Raw genomic sequence first — 6,848 nt, forward strand, 5'->3', positions numbered from 1 at the left:
TGCTGGAATATGAGAAAATAGAGAAAATATCTTCTGAACTCAAACTACACAACTCATATAAATACAGATTTAAAAAATGAATACCACAGTTGAATGACATTATACTTCATCACATAGTAATTAGAAGACCATAGGGTGATCTGCAGGCATATTTAGCTGAAATACGTAGTTCTAAAGTATTTTAAAATATCCATATAATCACTTGTTTTGTTTGTCTAAAAAACAACCATTAACAAATGAAACAATTGTGTTAAAAAGCTCTTGTTTTCTGAAGTCTAAGTGAATTAATTACTCGTGAGCATTTGAGAGAAATGCCCAAATGATACCAAAACTGTTAAAACACTTGTATTAGTTGGGTTAGGGTAAGGGTACTTTATAGAAAGTTTAATTTGGTTACAAACTATTTGACCTAATACCAACTAATGTGGGATTTGTTTTTCTTTGTTTGTTTGTTTGTTTTGAGGCAGGGTCTCACTCTATCACCCAGGGAAGAATGCAGTGGCATGATCTCGACTCACTGCAGCCTCAAACTCCTGGCTCAAGGGATCCTCTCACCTCATCCTCCCAAGGAGCTGGAACTACAGGTATGTGCCACCATACTCAGCTTTTTTTTTTTTTTATTTTTGTAGAGATGAGGTATTGCTATGTTGCCCAGGCAGGTCGCGAAGTCCTGAGTTAAAGTGATTCTCCAATCTTGGCCTCCCAAAGTGCTGGGATTGCAGGCATAAGTCATCATGCCTGGCTGGGATTTCCTCTCTAATGACACAGTACAGAGCTCCAAATTAAAATGCCCTGTGTTGTGCCAGAAAAATATAACAAAGGCATAACAAATATTAGCAAAAAATTGTTTAAAAAAACATGGCTATAGTTTATGACAAATCATGAGTTAAAGAACTGTAAATTTGGAAAAAAAAACTCTCATTCTTCTCTACATGATCTTTCCTTTTTCTTCTATTTTGATCAAAAAGTTCCAAATATCTGGAAATTTACCATTTAGGAAAATTGTGGCTTGTTCCCATGGTGGAGCATATAACCATTGAAACTATTTGTTGTGAAACTATCTCAGAAGCTAGGCAATCCTGTTCTTATACCGCTCTACTTTATAATCCTTTCACTCTCTTTCCCCTAAAAGGTGCGGATACAGCTGTCTTTATGGGAATGATAATAGTTTCTATAATCAGAGAGATGCTCTTATGCAGGCATCTTCCCCTTTCATTCTATGAACACACACATACACACACATGCACACACACACTTCATTCATTTTTGGAAATAAGACTAATCATATATGTGTGTGTGTGCGTGTGTGTGTGTGCTTGCATGCACGTGTTTGTATGTCTCAGAGACACAGCTTCAAATTCTACAGAATGTTAGTTGACTCAGTTGTCATATAGCCTGACATCTGAGGGGAAGAATATCTATTGACTTTTTCTGCAGTCAACAACAGAAAAAAGGAAAGCCCCTCCCTCCAATGTTTGTCATTTAAGTCCCAACTGTGCTGTAGCCTTTAACTGTGTAAGACAGCAAGACAGCACATTTTGTAGATTAAACCAATAAACTCGCAAACATAAAAGAAACAAATCTCATAATTGCGAATTTCAATTAAAGGAAGGGGGATCAAAGCAAACATTCTGCTTGAAATTACACAGCTGCTATCTATACAAAATGAGAAAAACGTCTAGAGCCAGCCATAATTTTACAGAGGAAAAAACCATGCGGCAAACCCTGCAGTAGGACAGATTGTCTATGCTCCTCACGTCCCAATCAGTAATACAGAAATATTGAGTAATAAATTCCCTGCCTCTCTCAATCTGAAAAGCTCCCACCATCTGTGAAAGACAATTTGTAACAGCCTCAATATTAAAGATTCAGTAAACAGACAATCACTTCCCTTGTGCCAACCAGTGGCTACATTTGGAGAAAAGCATAAAGCAAAACAATTAGTAACACCAAGACCCCTCTATTACAAATTAGCGAGCCACCAAAACAACTAGTTTCAATTGCAGAGTTTCCTTTCAACTGGAGAGGAATGCAGGGGATTGTGCATATTTGGCTACCTCTGTGGCCTATGCGTAGGCCTCATCCTAATGCGTTGAATTATTATTGATGGCTGAGGCAGTTCTGCTCTGTTGGTGAACCAATAATGTCAAGGCAGTACCTGCAAGATTAATTATAGGAGAGAACAGGCTGAGGTTTCCCGGGACTGAGACATTAATATAGACTGAGCATTAGTTGCAGGGGATTCAACAGACAGCTGAACTAACGCCTCAAACAACGTGATCCACACTAAATCCCAGTAGCTATACCTTAGCTGCTCGAGGAAGCGTAGAACAATTGTTGTAACAATGAGGTATAACGCATTATGCATAATTTTTAAAATCTGAAAATAAAAAATTGAATATTTTTCCTGCGTTTCATATTCAACCTGAGCTTTACAGATAACCTTGATGATACTATTTCACCATAAAGAAAAGGTGGCACCACTTTTTAAATGTCTTTGCCCTTGGAACATGTAAAATGTGTGCTTCTAATTTATTGTATGTTTTAGAGTTTAGGGTAGGGTGACAAATCTTCCTAGTTTTCTTGGAACACTCTCAGTTCATACATGGTCTCTTGGAGTGATAATTAAAGGACACACAATTTATTCTTAAACTGTCCTGGTTCAGATGATAAGTTACATAGTCACTTTAGATATAGGGCATATATATGGAGCTTGAATCGTTTTTTCACTGTGGCTAAAGCTATCTTTTAAGTAAATGTTTTATTTGCTTATGGTATATGGGTATTTGTACATTTTCATATCTTGGAAATAAAAGCTAAAGCATGAAGTTAAATAGAAGAAAGAAAATATTACTGTTTTAATTTCAGTAAAATTTACTTAAAGGCTACTATTTAATTTTACCAAATTCAAAGTTGTATAATAGACAATGATATGACAAAAATGTATAGATATATACATTTCATATAGAAATATATGCATATACATACACATATGATATTAGATAGCATTTATTTAATTCTTAATCTTTTCTAAAAACTCATTCAAGGACTTGACATATTTTAATTATTTTAATATGTATAAATGCATGTTGATTTCATACATATTTTATTAATGTTTGCAATGGAAAAAAATGAGTCTTGGGCAGATTAAGTATCATGTTCATTGTTACAGAGTAAATAAATAGTAGTGCTCAGATTCAAATTTAGAAATTCTGTCCTCTATATCCAGTCTCTAATCAGTTGACAAGCTGTCATATAGTTTGTGTGTGTGTGTGTGTGTGTGTTTTTAATAACTACACTGCAAAGAGTTATGTGTTATTCTTACTACTCTAAAGTATCTGGAGTACACCAGAGAAAACCAGCTATGGTAACAAAGCTATGTAATGGCAGGAGACTTTTAACTATGTACTGCTGAATTTTTCATTGTAACTAGGAGGCTGTTTTATATTCTAGTACAGTATAATTATCCAAAAATAATTTATTTTATCTTGTGAGTTAATGCTATTCTCTACTCTCTCCCTATTTTCCCCCAAGCAGCAATCATATGGAAAGTGAAAAAGAAATTCAAGATAAGTTTGATCTATTATCTTAAAATGTCACAACTGTGGAACATGTGATCATTAGAAGTAAGTTATCAGGCATCTCTACATGAGTAGACAAATGACTTTGTCAATTCTAAATAGACAGGGAGGAATACACTGCTTGTGAAGGAACTTTAATCCCAGGCAACTGAAAGTATTGTATTCATATATATGTATAGATCAGCTATCACCTGCATTCTTGTTGAGAATGGTTCAAAAGAAAATTTAGAATTTCTTAAAAGGGATTGCAATCTGAATCCATTATGTACAGTAATGCAGGTGAAGAGACTGTCTAGTTTCATTCATGCTATTTTTTTGTATGAGTAAAATACAAAAAGAGAGACCACATCTTCTGCTAACCAGAAAAAATGAGGAGCAGGAGTCTACCTGCCCATGTTATTCTTTCTGCAATGCCTTTGTTTAAATGTAAATGAGTAAGTTAAGCAAAGTTTGGAATGACTCTCTAACTCTTCTAACATCCCATAGTTGTACCTGCCTGCTGGAGATTTCCATGCCAATCAATAAAACTTTCCTCTTCCTATTGTTCTTCATCTCAAATACACTCCTCAGTTATTAAATCAAGATTATGTATCAGCTACAGTTCAATACTGAGGTTGATTTTTGGGTAGTGAGATGAATAAAACAGATAAGGTCTCTACCCTCTTAGTGTGCAGTCTTATGGGCAAGACATGTAATGAATATATAATGAATAGGCATTAGAGATATTTGCTCACTGTCCTCCTTTTTGTTGATAATACCCTTATCGCTTTTCTTCTTTTTACTTCAGTGTCATATCTGACTTCTATTTCTGTTTTCAGTAAGTCACCGAAATCTTTAGATTTCATATTTGAGGAAATTTTCTTAAATTGTTTCTTCTTTCCTTTCCTATGAGATTTTTAACCTTAAAAGGAATTGTGATATCTATCTATACATATATACATATGTATATACATACACATGTGTATGTATGTGTATCAGTTATAAAATCTTTATCTTTGGCATTATTTTCTTGGGCTTATAATTTTCTATAATTATCTTTCTAAAACAAATTGTATCTTCTGTTCTTATATAATTTTCAGGTTGCTTCTCTTTAGTATCGAATGTACACTATGTATTTATATTTGTCACTAACTTCAATTTATTTAAAGTTTTTGGCTCAGGATTTTCTCTGTTTGAATTTTATTATCACTAAAATATAATTTTAAATTAAGGAAATCAGGCTCAGTGTGTTGAATTCATAATACTCCTCTGTTTATGGCACATCATAATCACTGTTCTGTGATCACTACAAAACTCTCTCTTTTAAAAAAGTTTACTTTATTTTGTATTCCTAATTCTCATCCTCTTCCTTATACTATATAGAAATCCATTTTATAATGCTTAATATGGGAAAATTGGGGGTATACATTCTTTTAATACAGGCATTTATATTCAGTACTGGCATTTTAATTTACATAATGAAAATATCTGATATCAAGTTTTGAAGATCCATTCATATTGTTGTCTTCATAACTGGACTTTTGCCTTAACTGCTGACTGATGATCCACGGTGCTTGTTCATCAAAACTAACTGCACACTCACCTAATTATGTACAACTTACTACAACAAATCTCACTGTAAAAACATACTTAAATATGTTCCTTTATACATACCTCGCTGGTGATGTCTTTGGGTATACATCAAGTAGAACTTCTGCATCATGGTTCATGAAAGGAAAGGGCTAATATAAGCCTGAGTTCTGTTTTTCTCCCTCTGTAGGTAGGTCTGCTAGTCAAACCACCTTATTAGCATGTTACTGTCACACCTTCTATGAAACAGATATCAATATTTTCCAGTGGATGAGCCCTTATCTTTGAAACATTTTAATTGACTACTAGATTGTTACAGCTACAATAACAAAATATTACAGACCGGGTGGCTTAAACAACAGAAATTAATTCTTTTACTGTTCTAAAGGCCAGAAGTACAAGATCAAAGTACCAATAGGTTTTTTGTTGTTGTTGTTGTTTTCTGGTGCCTCTCTCCTATTCTGCAGATGGTCACCTTCTTACTGTATCTTTACATAATTTTTCTTTTGTGTGAACATATTGCTGGTGTCTCTGTGTGTCAAAATGTCTTCTGATGAGTACACAAATCACACTGAATTCGGGTTCACTTTAACAGGTTCATTTTAACTTAATTACCTTTTTAAAGGTCCTATCTCCAAATACAGTCACATTCTGAGATCCTGGGGATCATAGCTTCAACATATAAATTTGAAGAGAACACAATTCAGCCCATAACACATGCAGTACCTAATCTATCTGTGTTGCTTATTATAAATAAACCTGGCATGTCTCCTTAAAAAATATATCCTATAGGCCAGATAGTTTTCAGAGCATAAAATAAATATACTTCCTGATTTACATAGCTCCCTTTTGTGTGACTACTGCCCCCAAGTATAGTTGAGAACCCATATATGAAATCTGTGTCAGATTTTAGAGTGAAATATATTTACTATAAAGTAGAAACGTAGGGACTTGAGAGCAGCTCGAATTTTTTCATACTTCTTCTGTGCTTCATAATGACCCATATTCTTTAAATTATCTAGAAAATTATTGGCCAGACTCGGTGGCTCAGCCTGTAATCCCAGCGCTTTTAGAGGCTGAGGCGAGAGAATTGCCTGAGCCCACGGGTTCGAGACCCACCCAGGCAACTTGGTGAGATTGCATCTCTACAATAAATAAAAATAAAATAAAATAAAATAAAATAAATTAACCAGGCATGGTAACACGCCTGTAGTTCTGGCTACTTGGAAGGCTAAGGCAAGGATCGCAGGACCCCAATAGGTCAAGGCTGTGGTGGCCGAGAGCGTGCCACTGCCCTCCAGCCTGGGTGACAGAGTGAGACTCCAACTCAAAAAAAATAAATTGTTTTACTTAACTGAGAGACAAACCTGGAATTATATACATCATAGGAAAGCAATTTAATTACTTTTCTTCACTTAGAGCTAAGTCATAAAAGATTAAAAAAAAAACAGGTCTTGTATGATGCATCATAATTAAGAATGATATTCTCAAACATATGTATTTATTTATTCATTCATTTATTTGAGCTAAGGGGTATCACTCTGTCTCCTATGCTTGAGTGCAGTGGCATGATCAAAACTCACTACAGCCTTGACAACTTGGACTCAAGTAATTCTTCCATCTCAGTCTCCTGAGTAGCTGGGACTACAGGTTAATTTTTCAAATTTTTGTAGAGGCAAGGTCTTACTATGTTGCCTA

The sequence above is a fragment of the Carlito syrichta genome, unplaced genomic scaffold (genome assembly GCF_000164805.1).
Source record: "Carlito syrichta isolate Samal-C Ts95f unplaced genomic scaffold, Tarsius_syrichta-2.0.1 Scaffold304392, whole genome shotgun sequence".
Lineage (NCBI taxonomy): Eukaryota > Metazoa > Chordata > Mammalia > Primates > Tarsiidae > Carlito > Carlito syrichta.